The 25,402-nt window shown below is 40.9% G+C and overlaps 1 long non-coding RNA gene and 1 pseudogene across 1 annotated transcript in view; both read right to left on the bottom strand.

Moving 5' to 3' along the window:
- LOC146652998 (uncharacterized) overlaps positions 1-10,616 on the bottom strand; it is a 242,880-nt gene extending 232,264 nt beyond the window's left edge. The window contains exon 1 of the long non-coding RNA XR_014907465.1: positions 9,315-10,616. This is a non-coding gene — a long non-coding RNA (uncharacterized LOC146652998). The remainder of the gene's footprint in view (positions 1-9,314) is intronic.
- LOC146652999 (histone-lysine N-methyltransferase set-1-like) lies at positions 8-2,276 on the bottom strand (annotated as a pseudogene).
- Positions 10,617-25,402: the final 14,786 nt, after the last annotated feature.

Below are 25,402 nucleotides of genomic sequence, written 5' to 3'. Positions count from 1 at the left end.
ATTTACATTATAACTTGCTTCTCCATGGCCAGTTGGAATCACCATAGTTATAGGTGATTTCTTCTCCTGGACCAATATCTTTGATTGCAAACAAACAGAGATGGGGCCTTCCATCCACTCTGGTAACTGTCATTTTACTGTTTGGATTCACATTATCGTCATTTACAAGTCTGCCAAGTGAGCCGTCCTCTCTGGTAGCATCAACACTAAAACAAAAAGTATACAATAACAATTACACTCTGTAAAGAAAGTCATTAAGTATATTAGGTTGTAGAACGTCTGAATAACATTTTAATATTCAATTCAAAATATTATTTGAATATTATAATTTGTAAACCTCATGTATTTTATCCTTTATCAAAGCAGTTACATACCATAACTGTTTTCCATTGAACTTGAAATCAAATATGAAAACCTTGAGTGCATCATGGTAAAGTTTCATTCGGTTTTCTTGTTCCTCTTTAGTTATGATTTGTCCTCTGTACTCAAAAAGAAAATCTCCCTTTTGAAATGACCGACAGCTGAACACACCGCGACCTAAAGACACACATCAAAAACAAATTGGGCAATAAACTATAAACCATTTAATTAAAATCCTTCTTGTTTTTAAATATGTTTTTTATTTGATTATATTGTATTATTTATTTTGGAACATGTAACATGTTCATAATTCCTTGGGGAAAGACAAGGAAAAAATAGAAATATAATAATAATAATAATAAAACAAGTATAATTATATTCGTGATTATTAATTTTCTCATGCATGGTATGCTACAAAAAAACTACAAAAAACATAAAAATTTCTATTTTGAGAAGCTGACTGCATTCTTTGGAATCAACTCACCTTTAAATGAATCAATATACCTCACATCAAATCCTGCCTTGTCTTCACCTAAGGAGCAGTAATACCTAGCATCTTGTATGGGATTTATTTTAGCTCTCCGTGGCCTTGTTGCCGCCATCCCCTGCAAAGATCAGGTATTAATGACTTTAGAAATAACACATTATACTACAAAATGTATGTAGACATAGAAATAAACAGATCGAAAAATCTATTTATGTTGGGGAGAGCTCCCCTAAAGGTTCCAAATATCTTGTATCACTGTGTGTCAGAGGCTGCATGCCCTACCTGTGGAAGTTCTGTTTCGTATATTTTATTTGGTCTAAGGTTACTGCAAATCTTAATGAGTTAATTTTCATATCCACATTTCCTTAACCTTTTATATTTCTTAAAGTTATAAATTAAAATAATGATTTAGTATGGTTGAACAATAAGCATATTTGTCCTACAGTTTTTGTTTCATTTGTAAAATATTTTCTGAAAACAGATCTCACTAGTTTTAAAACCACAAGTTTTGTGATGCTAAAACCAAAATTAATCAAACCAACAGCAACAGAATGTCAAACTTTTGCTACTAGCATGCTGGCTAGCTAAACTGTCAAAAATTAGATGCTTTGGTGTATCCGAACGTAATATAATAACCTATATTACTTTGCTTTATTGGATGAATATATTTATATAAACATCATGTGTAAGGGAATTTGTATGGTTCTCACCTGATCTTCCACGAAAGCAGTAAGATAAAAGCTGTCTCATTAAATCCTCATGTCGTGCACCTGAACTCTTTAGTGTCCTCTTCTTCTTCTGCTCTTTAAATGTTCATGGTGGTTGGCAACCAGCGTAGATGTACATTAGCGCCCCCATAGTGCTGAGGAGTGGATATCATTGGCCAAGAACAGTGGATTAACACTGGGATTCTTGCAAATAGAATGCTATGATGTAATAGAGTTAAATTGCTCTAGTGCATTCTGACATAACTCACTTGGAATATGTAGACTTAATAATACTGTATAAAATGTAATTTTTCCAAAAGACTGATATTTATGCTTCTAAATTTTTAAAGAATGAAACAAAAGTAGTAAATGGGGATGATGAGTTTTAGTAACAACTTCAAAGTTATTTGGCTAAAAGAGTTTTAAAATTCAAATAATTAACTTGGACCAAAAAGGCATATTATTGCTACAATGAGATTGGTGAATAAAAATAGATTAGACCACAGATATTTAAGTATTGCAGCAATACAATTAATTTTCATGACCTTAAGTGTTTTTGTGATGCTTTCTTTTTCTTTTTAAATAGTAAAAACTCATGACATAATTAGGACAAAGTTTATAATGAAATAGAAAAATCTTTATTATTGTGGCTGGTCTGGGATGCTGCTGCAGGTGAGATGGACTCACCTGCATTGTATCTACAATCTGTTACAGCAACCGTATAATTATTGTAATTGTTGGACAGCGCGAGGGAACGACCGGCTCAGGTGAGCCACAGGCTGGTGCGCTAGCGGGATGGGGGTGCCGCTGGAAGCGTGGGCGGTCCCTGGAACCACCTCGTCACCAGCGCCGCTAGATCTACAGGCGAACGCCCAGGTAGTCACTTCCCCGTGGCTGGGGCGCTGATGCTCCAGGCCTATTCCCTCGCTTGCTCATGGAGGGGAGGGGGGGGGGGAGGTGGCTCCTCGGTCTTAGTTGGGGGAAGAGGGTATGTGGCGGGGCGTGTTCTGCGATGCCGCTGCATGTGAGATGGACCCACCTGCACGGCATCTATAATCACACCACGCTGGCTTAAAACTTGTGCTCTGCTTGTGGTGTTGTTTGTGGTGATGTGTACGGCAGACACAAACATACCTTCCCACCCTCATACACACAACCACAAACACTCGGCCCTCACCCAACGTGGACACAGACATAAATGGACACTGTACACACAATCACACTCCCCAAACATTCTCTACATCCCAGGTCCAGGTATTCTTGCCCCGGAGGGGGAACTCATACCCAGACCCAGATGTTGCCCTCCTCCCTGAGGTGGAAATCAAGCAGACCGTCCCCGGCTCCGCAGTGGCAGGGGGCCGCTGCAACCCAGGCCTCGATCAGATGGCCAATTCCACCTTCAGGCCCCCCCGCCCTGACGGCTGGCAGAGAGTGGGGCTCTGTGAAGACCCCATGCCTCCCTCCGCTCGCTCATATGTAGTGTTGCTGCGTGCTGTTCTAAAGTGCATTTAAAACACGGGAGGAGATGTCATCTGTTCTTTTGATATTCATCAGAACCCTGGCTGCAGCATTTTGGATCAGCTGAAGACTTTTAGTTGCATTATGTGGACTTCCTGATAGTTAAGAGTTATAGTAATGCAGCCTTGAAGTAACAAAGGCATCAACTAGTTTTTCAGCATCACTCCTGGATGGGATGTTTCTAATTTTAGCAATATTACGGAGGTGGAAGGAGGAGACCCTAGAAACCTCTTTCATGTCAGATCTAAATGACATGTCTTTGTCAAAAAATAACACAGAGGTTCTTTGCTTTATTACTGGAGGCTAATTTAATGCCATCCAGATGAAGGGACTGACCAAGTAATTTGTTTTTCTGAGCTTCTGGTCCAAAGACAACTTCTGTCTTGTCGGAATTCAAAAGGAGGAAGTTTGAAGACATCCAGGTTTTTATGTCTTCCAAGCATGCCCGTAATCTTTATAACTGATTAGGTTCATCAGGATTTAGGTGTGCATAGCTATGGAAATTTATCCCATGCTGTCTAATGATTTTACCAATAGGGAACATATATATAGTAAAAAGGATCAGTCCAAGTACAGAACCCTGTGGTGTACGCCACAAGTAACCATAGAGGTTGAAGAGGATTTATCATTTACGTAAACAAACCTTGAGTCTGTTGGACAAGTAAGATTTAAACCAGCCTAGTGCTGTTCCTTTGATCCCTGCAACATTTTCAAACCTTTCTATGAGAATATTGTGATTGAATGTGTCAAAAACAGCACTGAGGTCCAGTAGAACCAGAATGGTCACCAGTCCATTATCTGAGGCCATGAGAATATCATTAGTAACTTTCACCAGAGCTGTTTCAGTGCTATGATGAGCTCTAAAGCCAGATTGAAACTCTTCAAACAGGTCGTTATTGTTTAAGTGCTAACACACCTGATTGGCAACTATTACCTCAAGAATTTTAGATATGAAGGGAAGATTAGATATAGGTCTATAGTTCATTAAGTTGTCTTGATTAAAAGAGGGTTTCTTAAATAGAGGTTTAATTACAGCAACCTTAAAATCCTATGGTACGTATCCATTTTCTAAAAATAAATTCATTATATCCAAAACTGGAGCAACAATTAAAGGAAATACCGCTTTAAATAGTTTGGTTCGGGATTAGGTCTAACATGCAGGTATGTATGTAGACCATGTCTACATACCTAAATGTCATAGTTCAGCTGTGTGCAGGCAGGAACGAGGAAAAGGACCCAAAATGCAGACTCTCGGAAGACTGGAGTGAAACTCAAAAACGGCAGCTTTATTGCTGGTTGGAAAATAAGAGACAATACAAAACTAATCCACGGGGAGACACACAGCACAGGATTAGTGCCGTTTACGACGCGACAGGGAGCACAGAAAATACAGGGCTAAAATACACAGGGCATAACGAGGGGAATGAGAGGCAGGAGGTGAACACTGGTGGGAGACATCAGGGCTAACGAGACCAAGGAAGCAAAACTGAAAACACTGACATGAGACAAAGGCTGTATCCCAATTCAGGGTCTGCAGCCTTAAAGTACGCAGCCTCAACGATCCTCAAAGGCTGCGTACTCAAAGACCGCTAAGGCCGGAAGTAAGAGGCTTGTGAAATGGGACGGTCTAGCCTCCATCGCGCTGCCCAGGTTGCCTAGCAACCATAACACCAATCGCTGGAAACGTTTCATACAGTTTTGTTTGACAGAAATGAAAGAGAACATATTTTGTTTGTGTGTTTGTTTCTACACGAGCTTTGTGTGATTTAATAAGTATCTGAGGCTGAGACCACAGGACTGTAAAACATGATTGTTGGCCTTCATATTTGTACTGCAGTCATTTAAGATTAGCTAGTAAATAACAATTAGCTAATGTTGTTCTTGAGACTAAAGTCAGTGTAAATATGATATGGCCAATATTATAGTTATTATATTAATCATCATAAGCCATTACAGCAGTGAGTTTGAACTCTCAAATCAAATCACTTCTACAGCACATGTGAGTGAAATTCATGTGAGTGAACTCTGTGTCAAATACTGATTTTCAGTAAAGATTCAAGTTGCAGTTATTTATATGTCCTATGACCTTAAACCTTCACTCAAAGACAAGTATCTTTGACAGTGTATATACAGATGTATCATATATAAGAGACAAATATTGTCCGTTTGATATGTTGGCATTACTAAATTTGGCTCAATGCTTACATATATGTGTAAAAAGAAAATGTACGAGCTGTGATAACTGTTTCTGATAAACAAAGAGTAGACTGATATATTAAATATTCCTTTATTGGGTGAGAAAATCAGACCATGTCATAACTGCTTTAGGTCATACAGAATAGATATCAGAGCCTTAAACAGGCTGACTTCTGCTAAATGGGTCAAACTGGACAGAAAGTAAACAAACACATAACATCCTTATAGAATATGATGTAACACTATAGATCAACTTACCTCAGAATATATAAAGCATATAAACAATTACAGCAATATGATGCAACAAACACAGCAGTGCTACTAATCCAAAATACTCAAAGCTTCATAGAAGTGAAACAAACATTTATTTTTAGCTCCATTTTGCTGCTGATACATACTTTAGGTTTCTGAATATTAAACTTGTTGCTGCCTTTCGTAGTGTGTAACTTGAAGGCCCTGAGTACTTTCTCCCACACTGAAAACACTGGAATGATAACATTATTTGAACATTACCTAATAAGACTGATTCAGGACAGACAATTAGTTATTTTAAACTTTTCTAGCAGTCCTTCATAAACAGGGAACAGTCTGTCTATTCTCTCCATCTGTCAGCTGCTGCTGGCTCTTCCTCCTCCTCTTCCTCACACACTGCTGAGTTTGTCCTGGTGGATCATCAGGGCTGCAAAGCCTCACAGATGGTGTGCAGCAGTGGATCCCTCAGTCTGTCGTCACTCTGGACACTTGCAGTTGTCACACATGGAAATCAAATGTGTGATAAGCTGCAGGATTCAAACACAAGTGTAACTTATAAATACATGTTCATACTTTTATTCCACAATCAGAGAGAAAGAAACAGAGAGAGTGCAGGACAGACAGACAGGTGACAGTCTCAGGTGTATACACTGCTACAAAACAGCACAAGAGAAGGAGGATTTAGTGTTTGTGTTATTACGAGTGCTAAACAAGAAGAGTTCCCAGATGGTGCAGTGGACACATGTGTGACTCCGGTGATTAAAGCATCTTTCTTTCAGCTTAACGAGTGAACCGTCAGCTCGTTCAAACACACGTTAAAGTCCGTTTGGCTCGACACCACCGAGCAGAGGCAGCAATATAACATAGCTAACATTAACAGTGCAGTGAATCCTGCTTGTGCCGTGATATTCAGGACTGCAAACCGAGCAGCATCACTGACTTTCAGCTTGTTGTGTTTGTGGATATATGACTGACTTTAATTTTCCATACAATCATCACATTCTCTGTAAGATTAAGGTCAACTATTGTATTATTATATTTTAAAGGCTTTAAAACCAAGTAAACGCTAAAAGCACAAACATCGCTAATGTCATAACTTTGCCGACATGTGGCCAACAGTAATGTTTTAATGTTCCTCATTATTAAACATTTGCACATAAATAAGTGACATAATATTCAGTACTTACGTTTAACAGTTTACTCTTCGGCCGCTCCGCTTCTGCCGTCTGCAGCAAAATTGTCCACAGTGACTGCCGCGCTATGAATTGTGGGATATGTTGGGCCACGAAGTCTACATCACCACAGCCTTAAAATTCAGGGAAATGAAGGACGCATTTCAGGGCCGCATTTCGAGCAGCCTTTGAATTGGGACAGCCTTCGGCGCGCCGCTGTGACGTAATCGGCCTTAAAATACAGCCTTTAAGGCTGCAGACCCTGAATTGGGATACAGCCAAAGACCTTGAAAGTAAAGCAGGAAACACAAAATCACAGAGACAGACTCAGAGACATGGCTTCACACAGGGATTTGACAGAGAACACAGACAGGGGAGAGCAACAGGGGCTGTATCCCAATTCAGGGTCTGCAGCCTTAAAGGCCGCATTTTAAGTTTCAATTCAAAGGCTGCTCGAAATGTGGCCCACAAATGCGTCCTTCATTTCCCTGAATTTGAAGGATGTGGCTGTGTAGACTTCATGGCCCAACATATCCCAGAATGCATAGCGCGGCGTTGGGTGTGGATAATTTTGCCGAAAAAAAACAGCGGAAGCGGGGCGGCCAAAGAGTAAACTTGGAAAAGTAAGTACTGAATATTAATTCACTTATTTATGTACAAATGTTTAATAACGAAGAACATTAAAACATTACTGTTGGCCACATGTTGGCAAAGTTATGTGACATTAGTGATGTTTGTACTTTCAGCGTTTACTTTGTTTTAAAGCCTTTACTTTAAAATATACGCCGTTCAATAGTCAACCTTAATCTTACAGAGAATGTGATGTTTTTATGGATAATTAAAGTCAGTCATATATCCACAAACACAACAAGCTGAAAGTCAGTGATGCTGCTCGGTTTGCAGTCCTGAATATCACGGCACAAGGAGGATTCACTGCACTGTTAATGTTAGCTATGTTATATTGCTGCCTCTGTTCGGTGGTGTCGAGCCAAACGGACTTTAACGTGTGTTTGAACGTTTGTTTCACTCGTTAAGCTGAAAGAAAGAAGCTTTAATCACAGGAGTCACACATGTGTCCACTGTACCATCTGGGAACTCTTCTTGTTTAGCACTCGGAATAACACAAACACTAAATCCTCCTTCTCTTTTGCTGTTTTGTAGCAGTGTGTACACCTGAGACTGTCACCTGTCTGTCTGTCCTGCACTCTCTCTCTTTTTCTTTCTCTCTGATTGTGGAATAAAAGTATGAACATGTATTTATAAGTTACACTTGTGTTTGAATCCTGCAGCTTATCACACATTTGATTTCCATGTGTGACAACTGCAAGTGTCCAGAGTGAGGACAAACTGAGGAACCCACTGCTGCACATCATCTGTGAGGCTTTGCACCCCTGATGATCCACCAGGACAAACTCAGCAGTGTGTGAGGAAGAGGAGGAGGAAGAGCCAGCAGCAGCTGACAGATGGAGAGAATAGACAGACTGTTCCCTCTGTGTGAAGGACGCTAGAAAAGGTTAAAAGAACTCATTGTCTGTCCTGAATCAGTCTGATTAGGTCATGTTCAAATAATGTTGTCATTCCAGTGTTTTTAGTGTGGGAGAAAGTACTCAGGGCCTTCAAGGGAAACACTATGAAAGGCAGGAACAAGTTTAATATTCACAAACCTAAAGTATGTATCAGCAGCAGAATGGACCTCAAAATAAATGTCCATGTTTGTTTCAGTTCTAGGAAGCTTTGAGTATTTTGCATTAGTAGTACTGCTGTGTTTGTTGGATCATATTGCTGTAATTATTTCTATGCTTTATATATTCTGAGGTAAGTTGATCTATAGTGTTCCATCATATTCTATAAATATGTTATGTGTTTGTATACTTTGTGCCCAGTTTGACCCATTTAGCAGAAGTCAGCCTGTTTAAGGCTCTGATATCTATTCTGTAGGACTTAAAGCAGTTATGACATGACATGGTCTGATTTCCTCACTCAATAAAGGAATATTTAATATATCAGTCTACTCTTCATTCTATCACAAACGGTTATCACAGCTCGTACATTTTATTTTTACACATATATGTCAGCATTGAGCCAAATTTAGTAATACCAACATATTAAAAGAACAACATTTGTCTCTTATATATAATACATCGATATATACACTGTCAAAGATACTTGTCTTTGAGTGAAGATTTAAGGTGATGGGAAATATAAATAACTGCAACTTGAATCTTTACTGAAGCTCAGTATTTGACACAGAGTTCAAGTTCACTGCTGTAATAACAAGTAATGATTAATATAATAATAACTTTAATATTGGCCATATTATATTTTCATTGCCATTGCCACTTTAGTTTCATGAACAACATTAGTTAATTGTTAATTACTAACTAATTTTAAAATGACTGTTCAGTACAGAAATGAAGCCCAACAATCATGTTTTACAGTCCCGTGGTCTCAGCCTCAGATACTTATCACATCAAAGCTCATAGAAAAACAAACACATGAACAAAAACAAATGAATTTTCTCCTTTATTTCTGTCAAACAATACTGTATGAAACTGTTAGCAGAGCTGCTCTGGGCCACGTCATGGCATAATATTTTTGAGGGAGAATAAAAAGTCAACACACATATCTTATTTCTGACGGAGGACTCTGCCACTACACTTCTCCAGTCCATTCACAAAGTCGTTGCATGGTGAGACATGGATAGGAAGTGGGCGGAGCCTTTTACCGTCATTTTATTGTGACGCAAAGTACAAACACCTGTGGACACACAATCCAACACCCCCACTTGTACACAGGTTGGGGAAAAACAGTCCTCCGAAAAAAACATCTTACATTCCAAACACAAATACAGAGAATTTGTCTAACTTAGACTTTGAAACTGGTTTCGTCATCATATCTGCTACCATTGACTCAGTTGGACAGTAATCAATGAGCACTTTCCTTTCATGTACAGCTGACCTTATAAAATGATATTTCACATCAATGTGTTTACATCTTTGTCTGTTCACTGGATTTTTTGACAAAGCGATTGTTCCCTGATTGTCCTCCAATATCATAGGTATTTCATACTCAAACTCATCAAGATCTTGAATCAAATAAGTCAAATACATACACTCCTGAATTGTTGCTGCTAATGCCATGTATTCGGCTTCACAAGTTGATAGTGCTGTAGTTGTCTGCTTTTTGGTTTTCCATGATATCAAAGGACCATTTTCATTTAGGCTTACACAATAACCTGTCATACTGCGTCTATCAGAAACATCGGATGCCCAGTCTGCATCACTGTATGCTTGTAGACCTAGTTTTCCACTTGAACATTTCCTAAAACACAGTTCTTTTCCTTGACTACCTTTTAGATACCTCAGAACATGTTTCACTGCTGTCCAATCATCAACAGTTGGCGCATTGAAGTGTTGTGACAGTTTGCTGACAACATAGCTTAAATCAGGTCGCGTACAATAGCTCAGATAAATAAGACATCCTACCGCTTCACGATATCTCCTCACATCTGGTAATGTCTCGAATTTATCAGAATGAGTCCATTTCTGTTCACAGGGTGTTAACCTTGGCTTACAGTTTTGCATGTTAAATCTTTTTAAAATGTTCTCAATATATATTTTCTATGACATTTTGACACATTCTTTTTCTTGAAGAAAATCTATTCCTAGAAAATGGTTAAGTTTCCCCAGATCTTTCATTTGGAATTTAGAAGAGAGCATTTCTTTCACGCCTGAAAGCACATTTTCATTGTTAGCTGCAATGAGTAAATCATCCACCCACACTATGATGATTACTTTTTCACTTTCAGTTTCTTTTGAATACACACAATGATCAGCAATATTTTGTCTAAATCCACAACTGCTTAAATAGTCATGTAAGGTTTGGTTCCAGTTACGACCCGATTGCTTCAGCCCATAAAGTGATTTCTTTAGTGTATACGCCAGTTTATTAGTCTCACTTGATTCTGTCTCAAAACCTTCTGGTTGTTGTATATATATTTCTTCATTTATTGGTGCGTGTAGATAGGCGGTTTTTACATCCATCTGGTGAACCAACATATCATCCTGAACCACTTTCTGCATCAAAACTCTCACACTCGATAAATTAGCAGTCGGTGAAAAAGTCTCCTCATAATCAACTCCTTTTGTTTGACTAAAACCTTTAGCCACAAATCGAGCTTTATATCTGTCTGATCCGTCTGAGTTCTTTTTAACGGCATAAACCCATTTACCCCCCACTGCTTTCTTACCCTCTGGTAAAGTGGTTAAAGTAAATGTGTCATTCTCCTTAAGGGATTGAATTTCTTCATTCATCGCTTTTTCCCATTCTTTTGACTCACTTGACACAATAGCTTCACTAAATGATGTGGGTATTTCACACAACAATCTGTAGCAATAATCAACACTAGTTTGCATCTGTTCATTTTCACACTCTTTCACATCCGTGATATAATCACTCAAATAATCAGGTCTCTTTCTGATTCTGGATGGATAACGTGTAGCTCCAGCATCTACTTTATCCTCAGTTTTAACCTCGGACTCAGTTTGACTGCTTTCACTACCATCTGGAATGTCCTCATCCTTCGTCTGTTTGGGTTCACCATCTTTTCTGGATTCATAAACCTCATCTTCATACATCTGATCACTCTGTGTTTGTTGATCCATTGTCGCGGGATTTAGTATTTTTATCAATCTGTGCTTTTCAACCTTCCCGGTTTTTGGGAAATAGATCAAATATGCTGGACTATTTTTGTCATATCCCAAGAAAACACCTTTGTCGCATCTTGGATCCAGCTTTCCCCTATTTTGTTTATAAGCATAGCACAATGATCCGAATTTTTTCATTCTAGAAAGATCAGGTCTTTTTCCAGTTAACATCTTATACGCTGTCTGACCTGTGCGTTTGTTAAAACATCGGTTCCTAATCACTCCCGCGGTTTGTACTGCATATGGCCATAAAGACTTTGGCAATTCGCTCTCAACTAACATGCATCTCGCCATGTCAAAAAGTGTACGCCAGTTCCTCTCTGCTGTTCGGTTTTGATGAGGCGAATATGGCGCCGAAGTTTCCTGCCTAATGCCGTGTCTACTTAATAAATCTCTGAACTGACTGCTTGTAAATTCAGTTCCATTATCAGAACGAATGCACTTGATTTTCCCATATGACGCCACATCTGCAATAAATCTTTCAGTTGCTTGAGTTGTATCACTTTTGTGTTTCAGATTATATACAAATGTTGCACCTGAATAATCATCAACAAACGACAAAACAAACTTAAACCCTTCTTTAGAGTTTGGCGTAATCGGACCAGCCAAATCCGTATGTACCAACTCTAATGCTGCCCTGGCCTTTTCATCCGGTTCTCGGTTCCTAGTTTGAATAAACTTCCCTTGTATACAGGCTTCACATTGCATATTTTTGTTGATTTTACCCTTAATTTCCATTCCATCAACGACATTTTGCAGATTTTGAACATCCTCATAATTACAGTGTCCTAGGATTTCATGCCACGTTTGCATATCAAAACATCCATTACATTTATCTTCAAACTCTTGCACAGTGTTTATAAAGAACAGTCTCTCGTGTTCATATATAGGGAATTTTGTTCCATCAACATGTTTAAGAAAACTGTCCCCGTGTTTGAAAACCACAGTGGCTCCGTTACTAGTAGCTGCTTTTACTGACAAAATGTCCTGTGGGAACGATGGAATGTAGAGTGCTTGTTTCAATGTTACCTTGTGGCTGCGTCCTTTACTGTCGATCATACTTATCTCAGCATCTCCTCGCCGCTTTGCAGCTCCTCTGCTCCGCCTTCCGTCAGCCAACTCTACACAATGAGCCTCGGGTTGAAATGTGTCATCAAAAGTCTTAAAACTCTCGATCTTCGCGAAGATATGTGACGTCGCTCCCGTATCCACCAATAGCTGGTTATTCAGCATCTCTTGGCCGCCGTCCGGGACCCTCTGGGGTTTGGAGCCCGTCTTGAACGCGTAGTCCTTCTCCACGACCCCTCTCGCTTCATCCCGTCTTAGCTTCCTTCTACAGGTCGCATCTTTGTGTGTACTACTCCGGCAAAAACTGCACCATACTCTAGATCGGCACGTTCTTGCAGTGTGTCCCTTTAGTCGAAAATTTAAAACACACAATCTCATTATTCTTTGATCTTCGGTCATCTGCTCGCCATGAAGTAGAATCCTGGTCTGATTGCACTTTTGTCCTCATTACGTTGTCATTAGTTATAGCCACACGCATTCGCTCGGTTTCTTCATAACTTCTGAGTTTTACTTTAAAATCTGAAAATGTGATTTTTGCTTCACTCTGTGTAACGTGCACAATCAGGGGTTTAAACGTCTCTGGTAGACCTTTCATTATCATTGCGATCAGAAGTCCATCAGTTAGTGACTCACCCGCATTTTTTAACGCTGTGATAATTGCTTCTGCTCGGATAATATAGTCCGTCACACTTTCATTCTTTTCATTTGTGAGAGAAGTGAGTTCGGTGTACAGACTTATGATCCTTGGCTTGCCCACTCCTGCATAATGACCTCTCAAAATTTTTAGGGCCTTCCGTCCGTCATCAACTGCATCTCTCATAACTAACGATAAACTTTTGTCATCCAGAAATTGTATCAACTCTGCATATGCTTCTGCATTTTTGTCATCATCTTCACCATCGGCTTCTTCATCACCCTCAGCCTTTAAGATGACATCTTTCAAACCTTGTAGTCTGAGATGACCAAGGAACTTCGTTTCCCATATCTCATATTTCCTTTCATCTCCATCAAATTGCAAACGGGAATATCGACTGCCCGACTCTGCCGTGCGTCTGCTCATGATGCACAAAAACGCTTACTCACTCAATCGTGCCAAACTTTTAACACCTGCCGGTAACTTGCGCAGCAGAAGCGTGCTGGGCCCATAACCTGTTAGCAGAGCTGCTCTGGGCCACGTCATGGCATAATATTTTTGAGGGAGAATAAAAAGTCAACACACATATCTTATTTCTGATGGAGGACTCTGCCACTACACTTCTCCAGTCCATTCACAAAGTCGTTGCATGGTGAGACATGGATAGGAAGTGGGCGGAGCCTTTTACCGTCATTTTATTGTGACGCAAAGTACAAACACCTGTGGACACACAATCCAACAGAAACGTTTCCAGCGGTGAGTATCATGGTTGCTAGGCAACCTGAGCAGTGCGACGGAGCCTAGACCGTCCCATTTCACAAGCCTCTCACTTCCGACCTTAGCGGTCTTTGAGTACGCGGCCCTTGTGGACTGCTAAGGCTGCGTATTTTAAGGCTGCAGACCCTGAATTGGGATACAGCCACAGAGACAGAACACCAAACCATGATAACCGAAACATGGGAAAATAATAATCAAAACTGTACACTAAGAAAGCAGAACAACAAAGCATGGAGCAGCAAAAAACCAAAACACAGACAGCAATAAATACAAAACACACAGTGAAGGGAAAGGGTGAACACAAGACCCAGGGAACACAGATAAACGTGAAGGCAAGAGGACCTAAAACAGTGAATAAAAAATAACCACAAACTCAAAATGCTGGGTCGAGAGACCCAGGACCATGACACCTAAATGCATTGAGTTGCCACTATGTGATTGCCCAATTAGTGAGTAGTTAACGAGCAGTTCGAGGTGTACCCAATAAAGGTCACTCTTTTTTACATTTGTTTTAGAATTGCAATATCCTCTTTACACAGGGCCAGGAAAGCATTTCCCCTTGAAAAATAAGATAATAGAAAACAACCTATATTTGTATTCACTCAGGTTCTCTTCATCTAATCTGATAACAGATAAATGAGAGAACAAACCAAAAAATAAATAACTTATCAGTCAAATACTTTTTCATACCACTTTGTAAGTACGTAACTGTATTTACTTAGTATAACTGTGAATAATTACACAAAACCTTAGTGTTTCATATAAAAGCAAAGCTTCATATGTCTTCTTTCCAACAAGGTAAAGCAGGCTTTTATTACAATTAAGTTCAACATACAGTGGTTCATTTGGTGTGGTCATTTTGGAACATTTACCAGTTATCTAACCCACATGTGAATTGGAAGGACTGTGTAAGAATTGGCGGGACAACTACACACAAGCCTCATTATTATTCACACATGTGTGAATATTCATGAGGTCCTGCTATTACACACGCTACCACCAGGGACACTCTTGGTGATACACAGATTTAACACAAAATCAAGTTTATATGTATTAAACCGACATCTTGATTTTTTTGTTTTTTTAGGGTTAGTGGACCAATAGAAACCACTCTACGTTGTTAGATTTCAGTCAAAATTAGCAGGACACCGCCTCTGTCCTGTTAATTCAAAATGTCCTTCTAGTGTGGTGTGTATTCAGACGAAATGTCCAGCTAATACATGTTTACCAACGCACACACACACACACACACACACACACACACACACACACACACACACACACACACACACACACACACACACACACAACTAGGGATGCACCGATACGGGTATCGGGGCCGATACTGTAAAATGTGTGTGTACTCATACACGTCAAAGTTAACAGATACCATGAACCGATACTAACTTATTTCATTAATCAGAGGGTGGCTTGTCATTTTTGTTGTAGTTTTTTTAGATTGGCCACTAGGGGGACATCCCGCGCTAAACAGGCACAGGGTTAGATAAGTCAGACTGGCAGCTCCAGATTAAAAAAAAAAAAAAAAAGGAGAAACTGGAGACTGCTGTAGCTAGGCTAAACAAAATGTCAGCAGTGTGGACATGAACAGCCAACTTTAACTCAGGTTTTGGAAAAGCGATGAAAAATTTCAAGAGAAAATCCACGGGCAGTTAAAATAACAGAGGCCCTGACTCATTTTATCGCTCTGGATGACCAGCCAATGCCAGTCGTGGAAAACATAGGATTCTTCTCAGCATACTCGAGCTGCGATATGAAATTGCCTGGTGCCAAAACTTTCTAAAGCGGTAAAGACAAGCAGTGTGTGCGCGATGTCAGTCCTTGGTTTAACGGCACAGTGGACTATGATCCACGGGCAGATGGGGAGTTCGTTTGTCAATGCCAAATACTTTAATTATTTTGTTTACAATATGGACACTCTGCAACAATTTAAAAGTTTATTTTATTCTCAAACCTAATTTGTATTTATTTTATTCCAAACAGAAGTGTTTATTTATTATTTCAAAAGCTCGAGACAGTGCCAATAGTTCAGTGATATTTTGTTAAATTACAATGTGGAGACTCTGCAATAATTTAACAGAAGTGCTTATTTTTCACTTGAAATTTTTTTGTGGTCATTTTTATTAAGATATTATTTATTATCGGCAGAGAATAAAATAAAACCTGTCTTCCAATTCAGAGTGTGTGTGTGTGTGTGTGTGTGTGTGTGTGTGTGAGTGTGTGTGTGTGTGTGTGTGTGTGTATTAGAAGTATAGGTTTTTGTACTCTGTATCGGCAAGTACTCAGATCCAAGTATCGGTATCGTATCGGTTTGAAAAAATTGGTATCGTTGCATCCCTACACAAAACCCATCGCAGATACAACAAGACAAAGGAGAACAAAATAAGACAAACACACAAATGACTAAGAAAAAAAAAAAAGAATTAAAGCTGCAAGCAGCGTTATGAGGGCCCTCGCACCCCCGGCGCGTCGAGCCACGCCCAACACCTAAAACCAGCACGTCCGATCTGATGTCACATTGATGGAATTCATGCATTTAACCACCAGCTAACATTTCAACTCATTCATTCGTGATTAGTTAGTCGTTCCACTAGGTGGCGCTCTAACCATTATGTACAAATGGCATAACAAACATTTCCGAGCTCGAGTCTCATCACGCCTATGAGCTTTGGGAGAGATTGGACATTGTGTTTTTGAGTGACAGCAGATTACTGCTTTTTGGCGAGTGACTGAAACTCTACGTGCCGCCATGACCACCCCGTTTCCTTGAACGTAAAAAGCTTCGCAATTTAACATCACAAAGGTCTTTAGATTCCACACACTGGAGAATGGTTCAATATGATGAAATCCCTTGGAGGAGTTCGTCAAAGAATGAAGCCTGAAAAGAGGGGAAAATGTTGCCAAAATTACACATTAATTTTAAAATGGCTGACTTCCTGTTGGATTTGGGATATTGCTCCAAGAGACTTTTTTGTACATCTTGATATTTTCCATAAGCTTACCAGGTTTCAGACTCATAGATGAAACACAGAGCAGGGGCTGTTGTTTTGAAATTTTGTAGGGGGCGCTGTGGAGCAATTTCGCGCTATTCAATGAAAATGATCACATGACAACAAAGCCTACATCCATTTGGAGGTGTGTGCCAAATTTCAAGCCTCTATAAACTTTCCAAGCCCCTCAAAATTAACTTCATCTTTCATGGTGAAATGCGCTGCCACCAGGGTGCGCCGTTCAGTTTAAAGTCACAATTTTTGCACTGAAGCATCACGAGGGACTGATGTTGATATTCACCGCTTTTGAGGTGGCCACGATGAACCTGTGAAAATCAGTACAACAAAATTAAAGCCATGACATTTCCTGTTGCCACTAGGTGGCGCTGTCCGTATTTCCGACAATGGGCACATCAATCTGTTCAGGGCGGGTCTGACATCATGCCTGTAAAGTCTGGTACTGATCAGACTGGATTTCATTGAGTTATACTAATTTGTTTCTTCATGGCGTGACATCAAAGTTCGCCATGCTGCTGGGGTCACACCCTTTCGCGAAAACTCACAGTTTTCACTGTAACCCAAGACCAACTCCTTAAGGCTTTCCTGGAGAAATTTGAGGCTGCAGATGTCACCCATCACTATACTGTACCCCAAAGTGTAAAACATGACATTTCCTGTTCCCACTAGGTGGCGCTGTCCTTGATGTCAAATATGGCAGTTGAAATATGTTCAGGGGTGGAGCCTTATCATATGTGTGCTCTTTGGTCCAGATCGGAACATGTATGACAGAATGAGAGGCAATAAGATTTTCATGGCGAGTCATCGAAATTCGCCATGGCGCCACGGCCTCATAGTATTGTGAAAACTCAAAAGCTCCGCAATTTAACATGGCACAAGGGTGTAGTTGACACTGTCCAAATTTGAAGTTTATAGGACCAAATCCCAAGGAGGAGTTCGTTAAAGTACAAGGCATGGAAACGGTAAAATCAGAGCCAAAATGTCACCTTCAATCCAAAATGGCGGACTTCCTGTTGGGTTTGCGTCAATGGGCCCACTGACTTTTTTGTTTGTCTTGGCATGATACACATGTGTGCCAAATTTCATACATGTAGCCCAAACGATGTGGTCGTAGGGCTGCATTTAACAAGGCATAGGTGGCGCTGTAGAGCCATTTCCCAGTGCTCATATGTAAAACCATTAAAATACAAAATTTTTCACCAGACCTGGCATGTGTGCAAAATTTCATGAGTTTTTGAGCATGTTTAGGCCCTCAAAAAGGCCCTTGTTTGGGGTGAATAATAATAATAATAATAATAATAATAATAATAATAATAATAATAATAATTAAAGCTGCAAGCAGCGTTATGAGGGCCCTCGCACCCCCGGCACGTCGAGCCACTGCCAACACCTCAAACCGGCACGTCCGATGTGATGTCACATTGATGGATTTCATGCTTTTAATCACCAGCTAACATTTCATCTTATTCAACCAGGATTATAGTCATGCCACTAGGTGGCGCTCTAACCATTATTGACAAATAGCATAACAAACATTTCCAAGCTCGAGTCTCATCACACCTGCGACCTTTGGGAGAGATTGGACATTGTGTTTTTTAGTGACAGCAGATTACTGCTTTTTGCGAGTGATTGAAACTCTACGTGCCGCCATGACCACCCCGTTTCCTTGAACGTAAAAAGCTTCGCAATTTAACATCACAAAGGTCTTTAGATTCCACACCCTGGAGAATGGTTCAATATGATGAAATCCCTTGGAGGAGTTCGTCAAAGTATGAAGCCTGAAAAGAGGGGAAAATGTCGCCAAAATTACACATTAATTTTAAAATGGCTGACTTCCTGTTGGATTTGGGATATTGCTCCAAGAGACTTTTTTGTACATCTTGATATTTTCCATAAGCTTACCAGGTTTCAGACTCATAGATGAAACACAGAGCAGGGGCTGTTGTTTTGAAATTTTGTAGGGGGCGCTGTGGAGCAATTTCGAGCTATTCAATGAAAATGATCACATGACAACAAAGCCTACATCCATTTGGAGGTGTGTGCCAAATTTCAAGCCTCTATAAACTTTCCAAGCCCCTCAAAAGCCACTTCATCTTTCATGGTGAACCGCGTTGCCACCAGGGTGCGCCGTTCAGTTTAAAGTCACAATTTTTGCACTGAAGCATCACGAGGGACTGATGTTGATATTCACCGCTTTTGAGGTGGTCACGATGAACCTGTGAAAATCAGTACAACAAAATTAAAGCCATGACATTTCCTGTTGCCACTAGGTGGCGCTGTCCGTATTTCCAACAATGGACACATCAATCTGTTCAGGGTGGGTCTGACATCATACCTGTAAAGTCTGGTACTGATCAGACTGGATTTCATTGAGTTATACTAATTTGTTTCTTCATGGCGTGACATCAAAGTTCGCCATGCTGCTGGGGTCACACCCTTTCGCGAAAACTCACAGTTTTCACTGTAACCCAAGACCAACTCCTTAAGGCTTTCCTGGAGAAATTTGAGGCTGCAGATGTCACCCATCACTATACTGTACCCCAAAGTGTAAAACATGACATTTCCTGTTCCCACTAGGTGGCGCTGTCCTTGATGTCAAATATGGCAGTTGAAATATGTTCAGGGGTGGAGCCTTATCATATGTGTGCTCTTTGGTCCAGATCGGAACATGTATGACAAAATGAGAGGCAATAAGATTTTCATGGCGAGTCATCGAAATTCGCCATGGCGCCACGGCCTCATAGTATTGTGAAAACTCAAAAGCTCCGCAATTTAACATGGCACAAGGGTGTAGTTGACACTGTCCAAATTTGAAGGTTATGAAATGAAACCCCAAGGAGGAGTTCGCAAAAGTTCGAGGCATGGAAATGGCAAAATTAGAGCCAAAATGTCACCTTCTCTTCCAAATGGCGGACTTCCTGTTGGGTTTGCGTCAATGGGCCCACAGACTTTTTTGTTCGACTCGGCATGATACACATGTGTGCCAAATTTCATACATGTAGCTGAAACGATGTGGTCGTAGGGCTGCATTTAACAAGGCATAGGTGGCGCTGTAGAGCCATTTCCCAGTGCTCATATGTAAAACCATTAAAATACAAAATTTTTCATCAGACCTGGCATGTGTGCAAAATTTCATGAGTTTTTGAGCATGTTTAGGCCCCCAAAAAGGCCCTTGTTTGGGGTGAATAATAATAATAATAATAATTAAAGCTGCAAGCAGCGTTATGAGGGCCCTCGCACCCCCGGCGCGTCGAGCCACGCCCAACACCTAAAACCAGCACGTCCGATCTGATGTCACATTGATGGAATTCATGCATTTAACCACCAGCTAACATTTCAACTCATTCATTCATGATTAGTTAGTCGTTCCACTAGGTGGCGCTCTAACCATTATGTACAAATGGCATAACAAACACTTCCGAGCTCGAGTCTAATCACACCTGAGACGTTTGGGAGAGATTGGACTTTGTGTTTTTGAGTGACAGCAGATTACTGCTTTTTGGCGAGTGATTCAAACTCTAAGTGCCGCCATAACCACCCCGTTTCCCTGGACGTAAAAAGCTTCGCAATTTAACATCACAAAGGTCTTTAGATTCCACACACTGGAGAATGGTTCAATATGATGAAATCCCTTGGAGGAGTTCGTCAAAGTATGAAGCCTGAAAAGAGGGGAAAATGTTGCCAAAATTGCACATTAATTTTAAAATGGCTGACTTCCTGTTGGATTTGGGATATTGCTCCAAGAGACTTTTTTGTACATCTTGATATCTCCTATAAGCCTACCAGGTTTCAGATTCATACATAAACCACAGAGCAGGGGCTGATATTTTGAAATATTGTAGGGGGCGCTGTGGAGCCATTTTGCGCTATTCAATGAAAGTGATGACATGACAACAAAGTCTTCATCACATTGGAGGCGTGGGCCAAATTTCAAGCCTCTATAAACTTTCCAAGCCCCTCAAAAGCCACTTCATCTTTCATGGTGGACCGCGTTGCCACCAGGGTGCGCCGTTCAGTTTAAACTCACAATTTCTGCACTGAAGCATCATGAGGGACTGATGGTGATATTCACCGCTTTTGAGGTGGCCACGATGAACCTGTGAAAATCAGTACAACAAAATTAAAGCCATGACATTTCCTGTTGCCACTAGGTGGCGCTGTCCGTATTTCCGACAATGGGCACATCAATCTGTTCAGGGCGGGTCTGACATCATGCCTGTAAAGTCTGGTACTGATCAGACTGGATTTCATTGAGTTATACTAATTTGTTTCTTCATGGCGTGACATCAAAGTTCGCCACGCCACTGGGGTCACACCCTTTGGCGAAAAGTCACAGTTTTCACTGTAACCCAAGACCAACTCCTTAAGGCTTTCCTGGAGAAATTTGAGGCTGCAGATGTCACCCTTCACTATACTGTACCCCAAAGTGTAAAACATGACATTTCCTGTTCCCACTAGGTGGCGCTGTCCTTGATGTCAAATATGGCAGTTGAAATATGTTCAGGGGTGGAGCCTTATCATATGTGTGCTCTTTGGTCCAGATCGGAACATGTATGACAGAATGAGAGGCAATAAGATTTTCATGGCGAGTCATCGAAATTCGCCATGGCGCCACGGCCTCATAGTATTGTGAAAACTCAAAAGCTCCGCAATTTAACATGGCACAAGGGTGTAGTTGACACTGTCCAAATTTGAAGCTTATACGACCAAATCCCAAGGAGGAGTTCGTTAAAGTACAAGGCATGGAAACGGTAAAATCAGAGCCAAAATGTCACCTTCAATCCAAAATGGCGGACTTCCTGTTGGGTTTAGGACATTGCCATAATAGACTTTTTTGTTCGACTCTAAACGTTATATAGGTGTACCGACTTTCAAACATGTAGGTCATACCCATACCGGGGGCTCGCGTTTTTCATTTTTCTAGGTGGCGCTACTGAGCTAATTTTCCCTGGCCATGTCTGAGAACATTAAAATACGTAAATTTTCACCAGACCTGACGCGTGTGCAAAATTTCATGAGTTTTCGAGCATGTTTAGGCCCTCAAAAGGCCGATTCATTTGCCGGAATAATAATAATAATAATAATAATAATTAAAGCTGCAAGCAGCGTTACGAGGGCCCTCGCACCCCCGGCGCGTCGAGCCAAGCCCAACACCTAAAACCAGCACCTCCGATCTGACGTTTGGGAGAGATTGGACATTGTGTTTTTGAGTGACAGCAGATTACTGCTTTTTGGCGAGTGATTCAAACTCTAAGTGCCACCATAACCACCCCGTTTCACTGAACGTAAAAAGCTTCGCAATTTAACATCACAAAGGTCTTTAGATTCCACACACTGGAGATTGGTTCAATATGATGAAATCCCTTGGAGGAGTTCGTCAAAGAACGGTGCCTGGAAAGAGGGGAAAATGTTGCCAAAATTACACATTAATTTTAAAATGGCTGACTTCCTGTTGGATTTGGGATATTGCACCAAGAGACTTTTTTGTACATCTTGATATCTCCTATAAGCTTACCAGGTTTCAGAATCATACATAGAACACAGAGCAGGGGCTGTGGTTTTGAAATTTTGTAGGGGGCGCTGTGGAGCCACTTCGCGCTATTCAATGAAAATGATCACATGCCAACAAAGCGTTCATCCATTTGGAGGTGTGTGCCAAATTTCAAGCCTCTATAAACTTGCCAAGACCCTCAAAAGCCACTTCATCTTTCATGTTGAACAGCGTTGCCACCAGGGTGCGCCGTTCAGTTTAAACTCACAATTTTTGCACTGAAGCATCACGAGGGACTGATGGTGATATTCACCGCTTTTGAGGTGGCCAAGATGAACCTGTGAAAATCAGTACAACAAAATTAAAGCCATGACATTTCCTGTTGCCACTAGGTGGCGCTGTCCGTATTTCCGACAATGGGCACATCAATCTGTTCAGGGCGGGTCTGACATCATGCCTGTAAAGTCTGGTACTGATCAGACTGGATTTCATTGAGTTATACTAATTTGTTTCTTCATGGCGTGACATCAAAGTTCGCCATGCCGCTGGTGTCACACCCTTTTGCGAAAAGTCACAGTTTTCACTGTAACCCAAGACCAACTCCTTAAGGCTTTCCTGGAGAAATTTGAGGCTGCAGATGTCACCCATCACAATACTGTACCCCAAAGTGTAAAACATGACATTTCCTGTTCCCACTAGGTGGCGCTGTCCTTGATGTCAAATATGGCAGTTGAAATATGTTCAGGGGTGGAGCCTTATCATATGTGTGCTCTTTGGTCCAGATCGGAACATGTATGACAGAATGAGAGGCAATAAGATTTTCATGGCGAGTCATCGAAATTCGCCATGGCGCCACGGCCTCATAGTATTGTGAAAACTCAAAAGCTCCGCAATTTAACATGGCACAAGGGTGTAGTTGACACTGTCCAAATTTGAAGTTTATAGGACCAAATCCCAAGGAGGAGTTCGTTAAAGTACAAGGCATGGAAACGGTAAAATCAGACCCAAAATGTCACCTTCAATCCAAAATGGCGGACTTCCTGTTGGGTTTAGGACATTGCCATAATAGACTTTTTTGTTCGACTCTGAACGTTATATAGGTGTACCGACTTTCAAACGTGTAGGTCATACCCATACCGGGGGCTCGCGTTTTTCATTTTTCTAGGTGGCGCTACTGAGCTAATTTTCCCTGGCCATGTCTTGCAACATTAAAATACGTAAATTTTCACCAGACCGGACGCGTGTGCAAAATTTCATGAGTTTTCGAGCATGTTTAGGCCCTCAAACGGCCAATTCATTTGCCGGAATAATAATAATAATAATAATAATAATAATAATTAAAGCTGCAAGCAGCGTTATGAGGGCCCTCGCACCCTGGCGTGGCGAGCCATGCCCAACACCTAAAACCAGCACGTCCGATGTGATGCCACATTGATGGATTCATGCATTTAACCACCAGCTAACATTTCATCTCATTGAACCATGATTATAGTCGTCCCACTAGGTGGCGCTCTAACTATTACTGACAAATGGCATAACAAACATTTCCGAGCTCCAGTCTCATCACACCTGCGACGTTTGGGAGAGATTGGATATTGTGTTTTTGAGTGACAGCAGATTACTGCTTTTTGGCGAGTGATTGAAACTCCACGTGCCGCCATGACAACCCCGTTTCCCTGAATGTAAAAAGCTTCGCAATTTAACATCACAAAGGTCTTTAGATGTCACAAACTTCAGATCGGTCCAATCTGATGAAATCCCTTGGAGGAGTTCGTCAAAGTATGAAGCCTGAAAAGAGGGGAAAATGTCGCCAAAATTACACATTAATTTTAAAATGGCTGACTTCCTGTTGGATTTGGGATATTGCTCCAAGAGACTTTTTTGTACATCTTATTATCTCCTATAAGCTTACCAGGTTTCAGACTCATACATAAAACACAGAGCTGGGGCTGATGTTTTGAAATATTGTAGGGGGCGCTGTGGAGCCATTTCGCGCTATTCAATGAAAATGATCACATGACAACAAAGCCTTCATCACATTGGAGGTGTGTGCCAAATTTCAAGCCTCTATAAACTTGCCAAGACCCTCAAAAGCCACTTCATCTTTCATGGTGAACAGCGTTGCCACCAGGGTGCGCCGTTCAGTTTAAAGTCACAATTTTTGCACTGAAACATCACGAGGGACTGATGTTGATATTCACCGCTTTTGAGGTGGCCACGATGAACCTGTGAAAATCAGTACAACAAAGTGTAAGCCATGACATTTCCTGTTCCCACTAGGTGGCGCTCTTCATATTCCTGACAATGGGCACATCAATCTGTTCAGGGCGGGTCTGACATCACGCCTGTAAAGTCTGGTACTGATTAGACTGGATTTCATTGAGTTATACTAATTTGTTTCTTCATGGCGAGACATCAAAGTTCGCCATGCTGCTGGGGTCACACCCTTTCGTGAAAACTCACAGTTTTCACTGTACCCCAAGACCAACTCCTTAAGGCTTTCCTGGAGAAATATGAGGCTGCAGATGTCACCCATCACAATACTGTACCCCAAAGTGTAAAACATGACATTTCCTGTTCCCACTAGGTGGCGCTGGCCCTTATGTCAAACATGGCACTTGAAATATGTTCAGGGGTGGAGCCTTATCATATGTGTGCTCTTTGGTCCAGATCGGAACATGTATGACAGAATGAGAGGCAATAAGATTTTCATGGCGAGTCATCGAAATTCGCCATGGCGCCACGGCCTCACCGTATTGTGAAAACTCAAAAGCTCCGCAATTTAACATGGCACAAGGGTGTAGTTGACACTGACCAAATATGAAGGTTATGAAATCAAACCCCAAGGAGGAGTTCGCAAAAGTTCGAGGCATGGAAATGGCAAAATTAGAGCCAAAATGTCACCTTCTCTTCCAAATGGCGGACTTCCTGTTGGGTTTGCGTCAATGGGCCCACAGACTTTTTTGTTCGTCTTGGCATGATACACATGTGTGCCAAATTTCATACAT

The sequence above is a fragment of the Rhamphochromis longiceps genome, linkage group LG15 (genome assembly GCF_057381845.1).
Source record: "Rhamphochromis longiceps isolate RC_006_pf linkage group LG15, R_longiceps_female_GT1.1, whole genome shotgun sequence".
In the NCBI taxonomy this organism is placed as follows: Eukaryota; Metazoa; Chordata; class Actinopteri; order Cichliformes; family Cichlidae; genus Rhamphochromis; species Rhamphochromis longiceps.
Note: the sequence above shows the minus strand (reverse complement) of the source record. Positions and strands in the feature narration are given on the sequence as shown.